This window comes from Lampetra planeri, chromosome 11 (assembly GCF_965212315.1).
Source record: "Lampetra planeri chromosome 11, kcLamPlan1.2.h2, whole genome shotgun sequence".
Lineage (NCBI taxonomy): Eukaryota > Metazoa > Chordata > Hyperoartia > Petromyzontiformes > Petromyzontidae > Lampetra > Lampetra planeri.
Genome location: NC_136117.1, coordinates 2,775,732 through 2,793,334, shown reverse-complemented (window position 1 = coordinate 2,793,334; position 17,603 = coordinate 2,775,732). Strand labels below are relative to the sequence as shown.

Here is a 17,603-nt window from a genome sequence, read left to right as displayed (position 1 = left end):
TGTATAAGGGTATGTGCGTGCAAGCTTTCCATTTTTCCCCTCACTATATACTTTGCATGTGTGCTTTCTTTATGTATGCCATGCATTACCATGCAGCAGTTTTTTTTGGCAATAGTAAAAGGCACATTTTGCTCAGCATGGATGCTTCTTAGCCGGCATCTAGGTAAGGCATGATTATTCTTACAATCCTGTAATAGTATGATTTTGAATCCAGTGATTGCATGTATTACAATTGTCAACTTTGGCCCATATTGCCAATACAACATTTGCGTTAATATCAAATACCAAAGTAGCTGTTTTGTCTATTTGCCACACATAGGTAGGACTCTAAACTAAACTCTGAACTTTAAAATGTTTTAATATTACCAGGTAAAGCCCACTGACCTATACAGCTCTTTTTCAGAAGCGACCTAGCCATAAATGATAGCCCAACGAAGTGGCTTATTGCATGGGGATTTATAGCAGCCAAATATTTTAAATGCACTTTGATTCTAAATGTGGCGGCAAAAACCGTAACACCCATAGAAAAATCCACGGGGAGAACATGCAGACTTTAAATATACAGGCATTAGGGTCGGGATCAAATCTACGACCTCATGTATACCAGGCGAGGTAGTTAACATCTCGCCACCGCAAATCAAACCCACCAATCCCATGTAATCAGCTGTCCATTAACTAGAGTGCTCATCACAAAGTAAATCATTTATACAGCACACCCACAACAGTACAGTAACACATGTTTTGAGGATGGTTAAAACTTGTGGAGGAGAGACATTTGAGTAATGCATTTTCTATGATAGAGAGACTAACCAATAATTCTGGAAGGATGGGAATATATTAGTCTCTGCAAGAATTTTACATAAAGTTTTAGGATTCAAGAGTTTATCAGATTGAGTTGCCCAACTTACAGCACGTCTCTTGAAGCCCTGAAAGTTAGCAATCATTCAAATATATTTTCCAACAAGTCACGGTGCTGAAGAAGTAGGCCAAATACATGTATGAGGAAATAGCCCAATCACAAAATCTGAGTAAAACTCTTTAAAACAGGTGAAGAGTTTGAAAAACTATTGTCAAATTTGGAATTGGAGTGAGGAATGAGAGGTGTCTACCCCACGCAAAGTGCTTTCCACAAATTAATCACAATACCTTGCTGGTCTCGTCAAGAACTATAAACCATCAGGTGAACTCCAGTCATCCTCGCAGTGGCTTTTGGCAAGCCATTGAACAAAGACAGTAACTGCATTAGGCACTTTCAGATATGCTTATGCAGTGGTCAGGAATGCTCTTCCGATACTAGGAAACTGCTTAGCTATGCACTTTCAAATCTAGATTGAAAACTCATTTCATAGGAACTGCTTTTTGCATTTAGTTTGTTGTTCTTCCATCGCACCTCCGATTAGCACAGTTGGCTACATACAAAGAAGTTCAACATACAAACACATGGAGCCAGAAAACACGTGCAAGTAATGAATACATTAATGTTTAAAAGTAAGATTCCGGGAAATGGACGTGGTGAAATTAGAAACAAGATTGATTTGATTTTAATGGGTAGACCCTAGATCGTCAAACAGCACTGTCCTCCACAAATTTAACACGGGGAGTGACCCCAGATGGGTGCGATGTCAATTGGACTTGAAGACAAACAAAGAGAGCACAACTCATTGCAGGCAAAACCAAGATAGTTCACAACTTCGCATAAACCAAGGCCTGAATGAAATATATTTAGAAAATGAAATACATTTACAAAACGGGAACAGCCACACCAAGATTCCATGAAGAAAGCACTAAAATACATATTACAGAACAAGTCGGACAAGGTGCCGCACTTTCGCGAACGTTGTTCAGAGTAATAGAAAATCTTTTCTAAAATTTAGATTGCAGAAACAAAGGCATGAATATTCATGGAAAAACATTCACCATCTCATATTTGTCGATGACACAGTCCTTATAATGTCAAATGGTAATGAATTGCCAGAAATGTTAAAGGAACGTAATAATAAATACTGAAAAGTTGAGCTGAGGTTAAATATAAGTAAAACAAAGGTCTGCTGAACAGTTGTCGATAGGAGGGACGAAACAGGAAAACAGAGTATGTCTATCTGGGACAGCGATTGAAAATGGACCAGAATGAAAATGATAATTCAACTTGTAATGTGTACAGTATTCACTCACTCTCGAAGAGCGAGAACGACTCAGATATGCGAGGAACCACAAACGGGTGAAGGCAGCCAGATGGTGAGCAAGTCCATCAATTGCCTGAGCTCTGCAGTCCTCTATGTTAAGGTGTTAGCCAATAAAAAATTACAACTTTAAACTATTTTTTATTTTACCAGGTAAGGCCCACTGAGCTCTGTAGTTATTTTTCAAAAGCAATCTGGCCAGAAGTGATAGCTCAATGAAGTGGCTCATGTGGACATTTATTGCAGCCAAATATTCTAAACGTATGTTGATTATAAATGTGAAGGGAAAAAACTGGAGGACCCGGAGAAAAACCCATGCGACCACAGTGAGAACATGCAAACTACTGAACAAATATATAGGCGTCGGGGTCGGTATGGAACCCACAACCTTCTGTATACCAGGCGAGCTAGATAACATCTCGCCACCGTGAGATGTTATTAATGCGTGTTTACATCTGGGTGGAAACCAAAGCACCTGGAGAAAACCCACACGTGTGAGGGAGCAACAATATCTCATTCTAGTTAGAACAGGTTGAGTCCATAGTTGGCTGTACCATAGTCTGCTGGAAAACCAGGGTACGGCACCTCGACGTGCACAGGAAGAGATTTTCATGACCTTTGTGTGATAGACCAACCCTCACCCCCACATAATGCTGGATTACAGGCTTGCGCTACCACATGCCGATAAGAAAATAGAGGCAGACTAGAGCAAGTTCGAGTGTTTTGGAAAGCTTAATTTGATAATGAACCGTAACATATTGTGTCACAAGAATAACTTTTTTAATCGGTGCGTACTACTTGCTATGATATAACATTCAGTAATATGATAATTCGTAAAAAAAAATGTAACGCAATCTTAAAAGTGCCAGAAAAACATGGAAAAGATGCATGCTTGAGACAGACAGGAACACATTTACAAGATAATATATATTGGTTAATAATACTGCTGCAACATTAATTGGCACTATATGATGTTATTTGAAGGGTCGCTTTATACAACTATTATTAATGACGTTAAAATGTTAATAGCAAGTGGGTTTAAGCAGGGACACATCGCTAGATGGGATGACCGAGAATAATTACATATTGGCAAACAAGGAATAGTACGCATCTGAGAGAACATCCACCAAGCAGATGGAGTTGGGAAATCATATGTAGGCAGCTCGGGGAGCCCTTCATCCAGCAGTGGATTGACCATGGCTGATGGTGATGTTGACAGCATTTATTTTATGCAAACATTCCAAGAAAAATTACGTACTATAATGTAGCATGGACATATTGCATTCTAGATTTTGCATATATTCTATACAATTATTTACATCAGCCAATACTGCCTATATGTCCTCTTATCTTTTATGGTCAAACTCTTGTTAACATTGTCGATATGGGGATGCTGTTGATGGATCTTATTTTTCACGCCTTTCTGCTAAAATAACTCCTGATGTTCGGGCGTGAAATGTTAACATTTCCACAAGATGTATTCAAGTTGCAGATTCAGGAGTAAGAGCACCACAATTAAGGGGATTTTCACAGTTGTATAATGTGTCAAAGGAAGTCGACGCTTTGTGACTTATGCTATGCACTTTATTGACACGATAATTAAGTTGTTAATTAGATTATCAGTGAAATTCCTTTACTCTACAGTGATTAAGTTATACATTTTTTAATTCATTGCCATGTTGTGTATGATTTGATATATACATCACATTTCCCTATATACTATATACAATGTAGCTTATATACAGTAGATTATATAAAATACATGTGGTCTGTATATGCAGGAATGGTTATTTATGAATAAAGTACATGCCCCCTGTGTGTATGTGATGTGTATATTGGATATCATAGCAGTGTTCATGCTTGCCACTAAAGCCATGCGGCTTAAGAGTTGATGGGTTCATTACTGCCTCCTAATTCTGCAGGGAGTTTCCCATTAACACTTGTGTCAAAAGAACATTAAAACGCGCGTTGGCAGTCATAGCCAAAATCCTGCATTTGAATTCCAGTACGACAAATATTATTTAAATAATTATTAACCACATTTATGCAGGGCTCCTTGCAAAATAGATATCACATTTAAATGGCCTGTCACTGGAGTAAAGGGAATTTAAAATGAACCAAATCAAGAATGATATGCATATGTGTGTATATGTACAAAAAAACTACAGTAGTTAGTGGGGCATGCACATTTTTCTTGCTCCATTTGAACATGGGGGTAACGATTGTGCAAAAGTGTGGTGTGTTATGTTGCACGTATGTGTGGTGAAACCGTGTGCTTGTAAGCGTGTTCTCCTGTTGGAGAGTGACTTGTGTTGGCACAAAGTCAACTATCTGCGTACCAGAGTTGGGAGCAGGAGAAGGGGGGTGGCGGCGGCGGGCGGGGGATTTAGCAGCGAGATGGAAAGGAAGCATAGACGTAAAACAACAAAACCACAAAAAGCCAGCAGAAAAAAAGAGGAAGCATATAAAAAACATAAACTGCTAAAAGTACACTGACCTTGTCGGAGCGTATGAAAAGTGACATAAAAATGCAATGAATTTCCCACACTTAGGCTGCACGATTCCTCTGCACCTCCCAAGAACTGTCATCGAGCTGCCCGTCACGCCCGCAAGCGTGCACTGAAAGCCGGCCTCTCAGAGCTGCCTAACACGGCGGCGACAACATTCATATGGCACTCGGCACTCCTCCGGGTTGGCAGATTTGGCCGTCTCGCGGTGTTGCACTTGGGCACGACGCTCACCGCGCACGCGCACTCGGCCTACGCACGCGCGCCCTGACTTTTGTTGCTCGGCTCGCTTCCCAGCTGTGCGCTCCATCTTCCAAGGGCAAGGGTGTGCGTGCGGGCGTGTGTGTACGTGCGTGCCTACAATATTGCTTGGGCGTGTTGCACACCTTGACTTGCTGGGTGGTGGTGCGTGGGAGTGAGAACGCAGTCAGTACACGCGTGAGCCAACTTCATGGCAGTTGGGTTTTAATTTAAAGTCACTACCTTTTTCATATTACTGTCACATGAATAGCAGCTGTTGTAAATTAATGCTTAAGGTTCACTGTGAGCAAGTAGGAGCTTCAATTGAATAATAACTTGCACATAGTGAGCGTATACAGTGTCAAATAATATATGCATGTTTCTGACTTTGACAGTCAAAAGTTTTAAGTGAGGCCCCCAGATTCAATTTAGCAAATCAGTACACCTCGTATCCATTTGTTAGCTTGACCCAATGGCATACTTTACAATTTCTGTGGTGAGGACAGTCTCAAAGGTACATATGGTCACCCACATGGTACACATCTGAATACCTGTATTTACATGTGTGGGTTTAGTTACTTTCTGTTCAACTTGCTTTCCCTCTTGGGTAAGCGAAAGCCTACTACTCTGGACCACTCCCATCTGAGTCAAAGATTACAGCCCAAGGGTATGAAATATTTCCACACTGAAAGAACAGTTAATCAATAACAAACATGATCATAGAAAAGTAAGAACTGCTGGTCTCAAGCACTGCAGATGAGAGATTTAGATGGACATTTCTGCACGATCAGCATTGTGGTCATGTGTGACAATATTTAGTCCATATCTGCACCTCCTGGGTGCCAGACTGCATGAGGCTGGGTAGTTTGGCTTTACGCCAAATGCTATTTCTGTAGCTGGACAGAAGGGCCTGCTGCTGCCCCTCCTACAACACAAGCAGGGCACTCGGGCTCAGTTGGTTGGTGGTGGGGAAAATTACGAGGAAACAAAAGTCGCTACTGTATTGCACAGATGCAACCATAGGCTAGTTGGGAAATATTGGTACACATTGGACAGTGGCTCGCATCCACAGCTTAGATTACCTCCCTGCTCAATCAAACATAACGTGGCATGACTCACAAAAATTGTTAATCGTAGTATTGGATACATAAACCTAAGTTGTATGTTAAGAATTAGGAGATTATTGTCTCTTGGGTATTCTGAGCAAGTGGTGGAAATTACACATTTCTATGGCGGGAGCCAGTATCTCCACAGGAAAACCACTGTTGATTCGTTGAAAAAGTTGGAACTTGTTTTGTGACCCTAGAGGGATGATTGGCTGAGTCAGCTTGTTACCGAAATTTGATATCACAACCGCCAATTGTGAGTTGAGAGCTCAAAGCACAACACTACCCAGCTGAGTGAACTAAATTGTGTAGGGGTAGTTCTTGATACATCTGCATCAGATTTTAAGAGAAAAATAGAGGCCTAAATGGATCACTAATGTCTTGTAGATTGATGCATTGTGCTCATCAGAAACTAGCTTGTAGAAAATAGGGGTAACGTGTGGTGTGCATTTACTGTATTGCCATGCAGCCGGATGGCGTTGTGGTTTGAGCACTTAACTTGCAGTCACACGATTGCGGGGATAGTATCTCGGCAAGGATCAACTTGGCTCATAATCCCTCCGGAACAAAATATATGAGTACCACTTTGTGGCACATCTACAGTATATGTGCTATTATTAGAATCCCCTTTAATTATCTATATATCCTCAAGACAATTTTTTTCATGAGGGTCCTGCAGTGGGATGTCCAGTTTCATTAAAGAGTGCATGTGGGAGGAAACTGGAACACTCGGAATAACCCCATGTATACAAGGGGATGCCACTGAATGCGGTGCAAATAATACAACAATTGTACGAGCATATATTGAATTCACTGCTTTACTGTCATCTCCTGAACACCTTGTATGGACAGACCTGAGATGTATTAATGTATATGAGAATGAGAGCAAGAGCAGTTTCGATATGACTCGGATGTTTGTGTGCTGTTTGTTGACTTTGAGAAGGTGTTTGATCGTGTGAATTTGAATAAGTTACTGGAGCTACTCAAGAGAATAGCAGATTTGGACAGACAGACAAGTTCGGCATAAATGGGACAGATGGCAGTGGTGAGAGTTGCAGATGCAGTCAAAGCCAGGAACTGTGGCAAGAGGAGTGAGAGTTTATCCCTATCCCCCACAATGTTTAACATATGCAGAGACAATAGTGAAGGAAGCTTTGATAAAGCTGGAGGAAGTGGTGAAAGTTGGGAACCACAGAGTAAAGTCAGACAGGTTTGCTCATGATAGAGCCTTATTGTCTGGTTAGGAAGAGGGGGATATAGAAGCTGGTAGAAACAAGACTGAGCGAATTGAGTATGAGAATTAATGTCCATAAAACAAAAGCCATGGATAATATCTAGATCAAGTAAATCAATACGTTTCTTGGAAGTACTATATTCTAAAAAGATGGCACATGCACAGAATATCAGAGCCAGGACTGTCAAGGGGTAAGTGGTTTAACAAGAGTAGAAGGCTGCTGACAACAAAGGTGATGTGGGTTTCAGAAGATTCTCATGAAGTCCCTACCTACAATGGAGCGGAGTACTGTATGTGGGAGAATATTTAACGTTCAGAAAGGAATACGTAAGAAGACTGAAAGTCGTGATATGTGAGTAATTGTCGAATGCATAAAATCAGTTTATCGAAAGAGTATTGAAGAAGCTCAAGAGGAGGTATAAGGGATGCCAAGGGGCACTCCCCACAAATTAGAAATAAACAGGCCAGATGGTCGAAAGAGGAGACATGAGGCGAATTGGGGCCGGACAGGTAGCCCATAAGGCCGGGAGCCCTGGTTGGCCGCTCCAACAGCCACTCCAGGAAGCACGGGGATGAGTAAAGGACCAGGAGATTGCCCAAGGAATTCCAATGGACAAATAGTGGGAAAGGAAGAATGGAAGATAAAGACGTTTTGGGTGGAGAAGAGGGTGAAGAGAGGATTGGTGAAAGAGAAAACTTGGGCAGAGGTTAGGAGATATTCTAGAAGGTTTTGGAGAAGATGAGATGTAAGTTTGATATTTGTTGAATACTGGCCAGACCAAGCATTGATATTCAGGAATGGCTGAAGATACATCGGCAGGACAGCTCAGACATCAGCAGCGGCAAGACGAGCATTGACCAATTGTCAGGATGCCCAGTCAATGGAAAAGGTGTTGGGAAACCAGCACAGGCATCAGCGATGAGATGACCAGATTGAAAGAAGCCATGAGGGTACGAAAACTTGTTGGCATGTTGGGTTACGCCCTGCAACAGAAGTTCCCAGTTGCCCCCTATGTACCAGCCCCTGTCAGGATCGCCATATGCAGTTTGTCCAAGTGCTTTTGGAGTGTATGGTGACCCGAACCATTCCACTATAATGCACTGCAGACGTTGCAACCTGTGTATGGCATGTGTAGAGACGTAAATAGCGTCTCTACGGCGTATATGCCGACTACAACTACAAATGGTAAAGGAGTGTGCACGTACCTCTCGAGGGGGCCGACAGAGATGTGGCGAAGAAGCAGACCCTACGGAGCGTGGTCCCGTCGCAGAGAGAGAGAGGGGACGTGCCAACTCAGCGGAGTTGAAGGGGGCCCGGAAATGGGGGCTCCGGAGGACATGTGACGCTGGCTCTGGTTCCGTCTCCAGAGACCGAGGAGGGGGCGTGGCTGGAGGCAGAGCGTGGCCACGCTCGGGAGGATAAGAGGGACGGGGGCGGAGCGATCATGGTTGTCTGGCGGGGGAGCTGACCGTGCGGCGTTGCCTCGGGGGTTGAGAGCATCGGTCGTCAGGGACCCAGTTTTACATAGAGACCCCTTTGGGGGTCTAGAGTAACCCCGAGTATTGTTGACCCGTAGCCCTGTTCAGTTAATAAATTGTGGTGCCTCCAGACTTCTGTGTGTGCCTCGTGAGATGCACACTACACATGCATTGCGGCTGACCATTGGGCAAAAGATTGCCCAACTCGGAGGATGCTTGTCTACAATCATCAGCATCAGCCGCCTTTAAACTAGGAAACCTGCACCTGGTGAGGGCAATGCGGGGAGAGGTGGTGAAACCGTCAACAGATGCAGGTCTCGTGTGAGATGGAGAAGGAAATGATCTCAAAGTTGTCGAGCAAGTGTAGAGGTGATTGCCACTCACCATTCAGTAACCTGCAGTACCACTGGGTGTCAACAGGATACAGCAGTGTCAAACAGAGGCGAGAGCGGATCCAAATGACAATTCCTGCTCGGGAAATTCCCGGGGTCAGATAGAGGTGAAAGCAGATCCAAACGACGGATCGTGAGGGGATGATGTCACCTCCCAGGGTAAACCAGAAGGTTCCAAGAAGGGGCGTGGCTTGGGCAGAGCCAGCCATGAACCAGTATAAAAGCCAGAGCGCTGAGAGCTCTGGCTCAGTTATCTCTCCACACGAAGACTAAAGCCCGGGCTGAAGATAGGACCCTGGACCCAAGCTCTACAGCTTAGTGAGGCCAGTGGTCAGGGGGAGAATAGGTCCTGGATAGACAGAACCCTGGATCCAAGCTCTACAGCCCTTCTAAGGGCTGGGGCTCAGTGTAACCAGTGGTCTAAAACCACAGACCGAGTGGTCGGGTCAGTCAGCCTCCCCTAGCTCCGAGCCGGAGGACGTTCGGCTAGCGGGTCACCAGTGAATCGGCAGCCGACCGCTCCTCTTGCCACAGGCGACGGGATCCGAGCTGCACACTGCCGTCTCGCCCAACTTCTCCATTCTTGACGAGATCAACTTGGAGGCTGCGGGCGGATTGGACCATTTTGAAATTCCCGCCGAGGGATCACGTGCTTCCGCCGGAAGCGGAAGCCAGATGCATCTCAGAAACGCTGTGGTCCAATCACAACACGCCGCGTCATTGGTGGGCGACGCTTACAGCTCCAGCCACTCAGCAGACGCCGCATCATGGCGGCGACCTGGTACAGTAGACGCCATCGGTAAAGCAATCGCCGATTTTCGGATGGAATCCGAACAACTTTACGCAGCACCGCCGGACACTCTTCTACAATGCCTGCCGATTCTTCGGGAATTCGCGTCCACAGGAGGCGACTGGGCGGCGTTCCAGCGTCGCTTCCTCAGCCACCAAGAGATGGTGGGCTGGTCGGACGTGCAAGCGCTACGAGCGCGTCCAGCCACCTTGGATGACGACGCTCTCGCCGCTTTTATCACCATCCCCAAGCGGGACAGGGCGACGCTGCAGTTGGCACTCCGGCGGATGTCCGACATTTACGGACTACCTTCAGATGTCCGGCACCATTTCTACGAAAGACGGTGCAACTCCAAGGAATCGCCACTTGCGTTCCACACGGCTCTACTCACCATGGCAACGGCGGCTTACCCGCGGATGGACGACGAGGGCATCGCAGCTCTCGTCCTCCAAAAACTGCTGGAGTTGGCGCGTGAGCTGCGCATCGTCATCCAGGCGGTGGACGACGAAAATATGTGTTTGCTACGGGCACTGACTGCCGGGCGCCTCGACAATGCTCCTCCGGGCCTCGGGGCCAGGACCACAAGACGTCCACGGCATCGCGACACAATCAGGCAAGTCGCGAATCCTCACAGGCTCGGTCCTCACTCGCACTATACACACAGCGGCGCGCCGTTAATGATGCCCGCGATTCGGCATCTCGGTGATTCTGCACGGCCGCTCCGTCCTGGGCAGTGGTCGGAGCTGGACCATAGGGTCGTCGCAGCAATCGCGGGTTCCTCGGTGGTTATTGGCTCGATCGAAGGGGTAGAATTTCGCGTTCTAGTTGATACCAGTGCGTCGGCCACTATCATTTCCGATTTGATTTATAACATTGTGCCCGTTCGATGACGGCCCTTGCAGCGGGTTTCTGTCCCGTGTTTTGCCGCAAATGGGGGTTCGCTGGGCATTGTCGGTCAATTTCATGCACAAATTTCAATTGGCGACATCAAATTGGCCGGACCTATTTTGGTCTCTTCTCTTGCTGGAAACGAATCTCCTTGAGAAAATGCCGATTAAAATTCTTGTGGACCAAGGATGCATCGAACTTCCGTCAGGCCGTCGCATGGCGTTTTTACCTTCCACGCATCCGCGCACGGCCAATGCCTCTGCACGTATTGGCTGCCTGCACAGTATGCATTCTGCCAGGGGCACATGCTCGTGCCCTTGCGATTAACGAAACCGCTCGCTTCAGACGCCTCAGTACATGACGATTTATTGGGCCCTTCCAACACTGCAATTAAGGGCCTCGAACTGGTAGCCGCACAGACCCTCGTAGCGGCGGCCAGGGAACCATTTCTGCAGGTCTTGAATGTCGCTCTGCGCAGACACCGGGGATTTGTCCAAATCGCAGCACGCGAAATTACGTTCTCCTTTGTGGGAATTTTCCAAAGTATTCAGTAAATTTAAATTCGACATTGGTTGCACCAAGCTGCTGCGTCACCACATTGATACTGGTGACGCTGCCCCTATCCGACAACCCATTTTGGCTCAGCCCAGCAGAGAAACAGCATGTCAAATTGGCAGTTGATGGCATGCTGGCGGTTGACATCATCTCTCCTTCAACCAGTCCCTGGGGTGCTCCAATAGTGCTGGTCAAAAAGCACGACGGCAGTCTTCGTTGTTGCGTCGATTTTCGGCGGTTGAATATAATATCGGTAGCTGAGGCCTACCCTCTTTCGCGTATGGACGAGTCATTAGACGCCCTGGCAGGGGCGCGTTACTTTTCCACTTTGGACCTTCTGTCGGGGTTTTGGCAACTTCCCCTCGACGAAGCGTCCAAACCTAAGACTGCCTTTCGGACACCACAGGGCCTTTTCGAATTTAATAGGTTGCCCATGGGTCTCCACTCCGCCCCAGCGACGTTTCAGAGGCTCATGGAGCTTGTCCTCGCTGGGCTCCAGTGGGACTCATGTCTCATTTACCTTGACGACGTCATCGTCTTTAGCCGCACGTTCAATGAACACCTTGAGCGTCTGCATGCTGTTTTCTTGAAAATGCGTGCCAATAACTTAAAATTCAACCGCAGAAATGTCATCTTCTGCGTGAGTCTGTGCACTATTTGGGCCACATAGTCAGCTGCTCGGGAATCTCCACCGATCCCGAGAAAACCAAGTGCGTCAGCTCATGGCCGACCCCTACCTCCGCAGGGGATGTTCGCAGTTTTATCGGTTTCACGTCGTATTACCGGCATTTTGTTGCTGGCTTCACGACCATCGCCAAGCCGCTTCATGCCCTCACGTCCAAAGGGGTGAAGTTTCATTGGGGGGATGCCGAGCAGGCCGTGTTTGATTCCTTGCGTGACGCCCTCGTGACGGCGCCGCCCCTGACCTTCCCGATTTCTCGGAACCGTCTATATTGAACACCGACGCTAGCAACACTGGAATTGGCGGGGTGCTGTCCCAGAATATTGGTGGCATTGAAAGGGTCGTTGCCTACGGTAGCAGGGTATTGTCTCCTCCCGAGCAACGTTATTGTGTTACCCGATGCGAGCTGCTGGCCATCGTGTTCTTTATTCAGCAATACAGGCCGTATCTGTACGGTCAGCATTTTACCGTTCGGTTTGACCATTCAGCGTTGCAGTACGCTCTGCACATTGACCAACCATCCGGCCAGCTTTCCCGGTGGCTCGAAGTCCTCCAGGACTATAATTGCACTGTCACTTACCTCAAGGGTACACAACACACTAACGCCGATGCGTTGTCTCGCCTTCCGCCACTGCAGAAATGCACTTATTTCTTGGGGTCTGGCCGTTGCAAGCCGCAACTGACTGAGTCGGTTGCGCCTCACGTGACAGTGGCCACCGCGCTTCCCTCCGAGTCGGCTCCAATGGCCGACCCTGCAAATCTGACGGCCTGCAATGACTTGCTGGGGTTAACATTGGCTGAATGGGGTGGTCACCAGGTGGACGACATGTCCTTGCTGGCTTTGCGCCGTCTCGCCAATAATTTGGCCCCACGTCAGGGAAGGTTCGCTTCCTTCATTATATGTCACGGCTTACTCATGCACTGGGATGCTGATTCGTGCCAATACAAAATTGTTGTGCCCTCGGCCTTGAGGGGTAAGGCCGTGTGGGCGGCACACAAATGGTTGTTGCACCTGGGCATTCATAAAACCATTGGTTTGTTGCTTCTGCAATTTTTCTGGCCGGGCATGCTACGCGACGTGACCGATATTTTGCTGGGTTGCACCCAATGCGCACAGCGGAAACCGCCGGCGAAACCCGCGTGCCCACCCCTGCAGCCCATTTCGGTATCTCGCGTGAACGAGCTGGTGGCTCTTGATATTTTGGCACCCTTTCCTACTATGCCGCGTGGTAATAAGTACCTTTTGGTTGGGGTGGAGTATTTTATGTGTTGGCCCATGGCCTGGGCCCTCCCCAACCAGTCGGCAGCAGCCGTCATGGACGCCTTTGTTCAGATAGAAGTGCTAAGTGGAAAAAAGGCCAGAGTACGTTTGAGAAATTGAGTGCTGCTGACTTGACCCTGGAATATGACAGGGCATTGCAGATGCGCAGTTTTAGCATACCCTGATTTCCTTAGATGGTTCGTGCTGTCTGGCCGCTTCACTGGTCAGGCTGGGAGCAGTGCTTGCACAGGTGCCTGTGGGCAGAGACCAGAGACAGCCTGTAGCATTTGCCAGTAAAGCATTGAGCGGGTTGCAAAAGAGGTATGCCCATAATTTGGAGTTTCTCACACAAGTCTGAGAGTCTTAACCGCTGATTAAAAGGGCATCGCTTCATGGTAATCACTGACAATAATCCCCTCACTTGTGTCCTAATGAAGCCTAAATTGTTAACTTTAATGCAGATGAAGCTGAGGCGCGCATAATCAGGCCTGCCGAGGCTGGTTTCTCTGTCCTGGTTGCTGTGCCTTCCTGACAAAGGGAACCTTCTCATTTTTAAGTTCACCTTTCAAAATAACTCCAATCAGCTCTAGTTTGCCTCTTTATTTAATGTTGTTTGTCCTGACCCACCTTAATTAATTTCCCTTAGAATACATGGTTTATGTTTTTCATTTGCAGCAGCAACAGCAACAACTGTAACAAGAACAGCAACAACACCTTGCGATGGTGACACCGAGACTTCTGCTGCTGCTGCTTGCGGCCGGGCCCTGCTCCCATGGGACTCCGGCTGAGCAAGCCAAGCAGTCTGGTCAAACAATGCCTTCCCTCTTCCCTGGAGAATGGGGGGCCATATTGGCAACTTCTCTTGGCTGGATTGGCAAACCAATTCTATCTCACCCAAACGTCACCGATACTGTGGCGGGACTCACGAGCAGACATGACCCAGCATCCGAAGTGTAGAAGAGATTACTGAGAGGCTGATTTTCCGGTTCAAACTACTCGAGGTCCACACCCACAGTGCTGAGATCTGCTGTGGAAATGCTGACCTTTACCCGACCGTTTTCGTCACTTGTTGCAATGCTTCGCACATGGTTGTGCTGTAGTTCTTCCGCCCTACCATCACAACGATATCATCGACTGGACCACAATGCTATCCATCAGAAGAACTGGTCATCATCGGTGTGCCTAAATCCTACATCGACGGTCGTTTCATATGCAGCTCAATTAGAACATTTACATCAACGCTTTTGAGAATGGAGACAGCGCGCAGTAACTGCCCATCAAAGAAGGCAATCGCTGCAAAGCAGACGTGGAGGAGGCTGGAGCGTTTTTGGAAGAAAACTGGTTCCGAGACTGCCCGACTCACTTACAGAGCTGCCTGCATATCTGCCAACTGACTCACTGTTGAGTCACGCAGATCGTTCTATGCTCTGTGCCTCAATGAGTTGGCTCATGACCCCCGTGCTCTGGCGCGTCGTGAAGGGTGCTGCACTCAAACCACCCATCACCTGGTAAATTTGATTTGTGCACGGTACATGCGACCTTCCTTTCCAATAAAATAGTGATGATCAAGATCGCAGTTTCTAACTTTGCATGTATGTATTTGAAGTTGGTTCACATCGTACGTAGCCAACCCTGCTAATTAGAGTTGTGGAGGAAAGAAAACACCTTTCAAACGATTACTTCCCCACATCGCTGCGACAGGCAGATTCAGCCTATAGCATTAGGCACACCGGAAGTCCCATAGCACTGAGACGGCTCTACTCAAGATCACTAATAACCTCCACAAGGTCATGGATCACCGGTGCGCCGCAGCGTTGATTGGCCTCGATCTCTCAGCCATCTTCGACACCATCGACCATGATCAAGGTTCAGTGAATCGGGTATGGCACTGAAGTGGATTGAGTCATACCTATATGGTCAATCACAGTTCGTGATGAATAGTCACCGCCTGTGCCGTGCCTAGTTGGTGTACAGTGAGGGAAAAAAGTATTTGATCCCCTGCTGATTTTGTACGTTTGCCCACTGACAAAGAAATGATCAGTCTATAATTTTAATGGTAGGTTTATTTGAACAGTGAGAGCCAGAATAACAACAACAAAATCCAGAAAAACGCATGTCAAAAATGTTATAAATTGATTGGCATTTTAATGAAAGAAATAAGTATTTGACCCCACTGCAAAACATGACTTAGCACTTGGTGGCAAAACCCTTGTTGGCAATCACAGAGGTCAGACTTTTCTTGAGTTGGCCACCAGGTTTGCACACATCTCAGGAGGGATTTTGTCCCACTCCTCTTTGCAGATCTTCTCCAAGTTATTAAGGTTTCGAGGCTGACGTTTGGCAACTCGAACCTTCAGCTCCCTCCACAGATTTTCTATGGGATTAAGGTCTGGAGACTGGCTAGGCCACTCCAGGACCTTAATGTGGTTCTTCTTGAGCCACTCCTTTGTTGCCTTGGCCGTGTGTATTGGGTCATTGTCATGCAGGAATACCCATCCACGACCCATTTTCAATGCCCTGGCTGAGGGAAGGAGGTTTTCACCCAAGATTTGGCGGTACATGGCCCTGTCCATCATCCCTTTGATGCGGTGAAGTTGTCCTGTCCCCTTAGCAGAAAAACACCCCCAAAGCATAATGTTTCCACCTCCATGTTTGACGGTGGGGATGGTGTTCTTGGGATCATAGGCAGCATTCCTCCTCCTCCAAACACGGCGAGTTGAGTTGATGCCAAAGAGCTCCATTTTGGTCTCATCTGACCACAACACTTTCACCCAGTTGTCCTCTGAATCATTCAGATGTTCATTGGCAAACTTCAGACGGGCATTTATATGTGCTTTCTTGAGCAGGGGGACCTTGCGGACGCTGCAGGATTTCAGTCCTTCACGGCGTAGTGTATTACCAACTGTTTTCTTGGTGACTATGGTCCCAGCTGCCTTGAGATCATTGACAAGATCCTCCCGTGTAGTTCTGGGCTAATTCCTCACCGTTCTCATGATCATTGCAACTCCACGAGGTGAGATCTTGCATGGAGCCCCAGGCTGAGGGAGATTGACAGTTTTTTTGTGTTTCTTCCATTTGCGAATAATTGCACCAACTCTTGTCACCTTCTCACCAAGCTGCTTGGCGATTGTCTTGTAGCCCATTCCAGCCTTGTGTAATGCGAGCGTAAACGGGGTTCGCTGCTGGGCTCTGGCCCAATCATACGGCCCGGGGTATTGGGGGGCGGAGCCCAGTATGGGGGCATATGGGAGGGCCCGCCGTTCACCTCGGGTCCAATTGGAAGCGAGGTGAACGGGGGTGGAAGCCAGCAGGGCGCTATGGGAAGGCCGGATCTGACGGTTCGGAAGGGGAGGAGACAGGATCACGTGGTAAAGAGGATATAGGTGGGAGCTGTTGTATGTGTCGGGTTATGAAATTTTGATGAAAATAATAAAAATTAATAATTTTCCGAAAAATGCGCAAATCGCATTAATTATGTTAATGTGTGAGTTAATATGCATAAATTATGATAGTGTGAGTAGTTATATGCATACATTATGATAATCACGGAGATAATCGTAGTAATTTATGCGGATGCTTGCGATTATGTTAATGTGTGCAGTTATGATAATTAGGCTCAGCTTCGTTTATCCAGAGTTATCAATCAGGATAACACGATTATCATCGATTAAACGTTTACCGATTATCCTAGTGTGTGTTATGATATTTTAGGTCTCCATTTTCATATCTCATCACAGGATACAGTTATCAAGAATAAGATAGTTTTGCATGGACTTGGAAGGAACACTCGATATGCTTCTGTGATAACAATTTTATTCTAACAAGCATGTGACATTCTATCATGCAGGTTAAACATGCGTCCATAATTCATGAGCAAGATTATGCAATTAACGAACATGGATAACTAAAAATACTTCTTCATTTGCGAGACTATGCATTTAACTAAAATGAATGAATAAACACTTATGCATTTGCGAGACTATGCATTTACTAAATTGAATAACTCAAAACTCTTATGCATTTGCGATATTGTGCATTTAACGAACTGAATGGCTAAAACCCTCCTAACAATCGTAACCTCTACCTTTCCACCAGGCATCTCATTAGTTCGTTTTTGTATCGATCACAATCGGCGACTGGCCGAGTTTGAAAACAAGCATGACACACTTCATTTTGCGGTAATCAAAAGCACATATTGTATCCCAGAGGCGAAAGTATATGTCAATAGATTCATCGGCAAGTATAAAATCCTTTTAACGGAATGTTTGATATAATGGTGGGTGAGGGCG

At 46.5% G+C, this 17,603-nt stretch overlaps 1 protein-coding gene across 2 annotated transcripts in view; it reads left to right on the top strand.

The window, feature by feature from the left end:
• LOC144721210 (ninjurin-1-like) overlaps positions 1–17,603 on the top strand; it is a 59,819-nt gene that overhangs the window by 23,774 nt on the left and 18,442 nt on the right. Inside the window, exon 3 of one of the 2 annotated variants that reach the window (XR_013585863.1) lies at positions 4,733–8,876. The exons of the other annotated variant lie outside the window; for it this stretch is intronic. The gene's annotated coding sequence lies outside the window, so the exon portion shown is untranslated. Of the gene's footprint in view, positions 1–4,732; positions 8,877–17,603 lie in introns of those variants that run through there. 2 annotated transcript variants of the gene reach the window in all.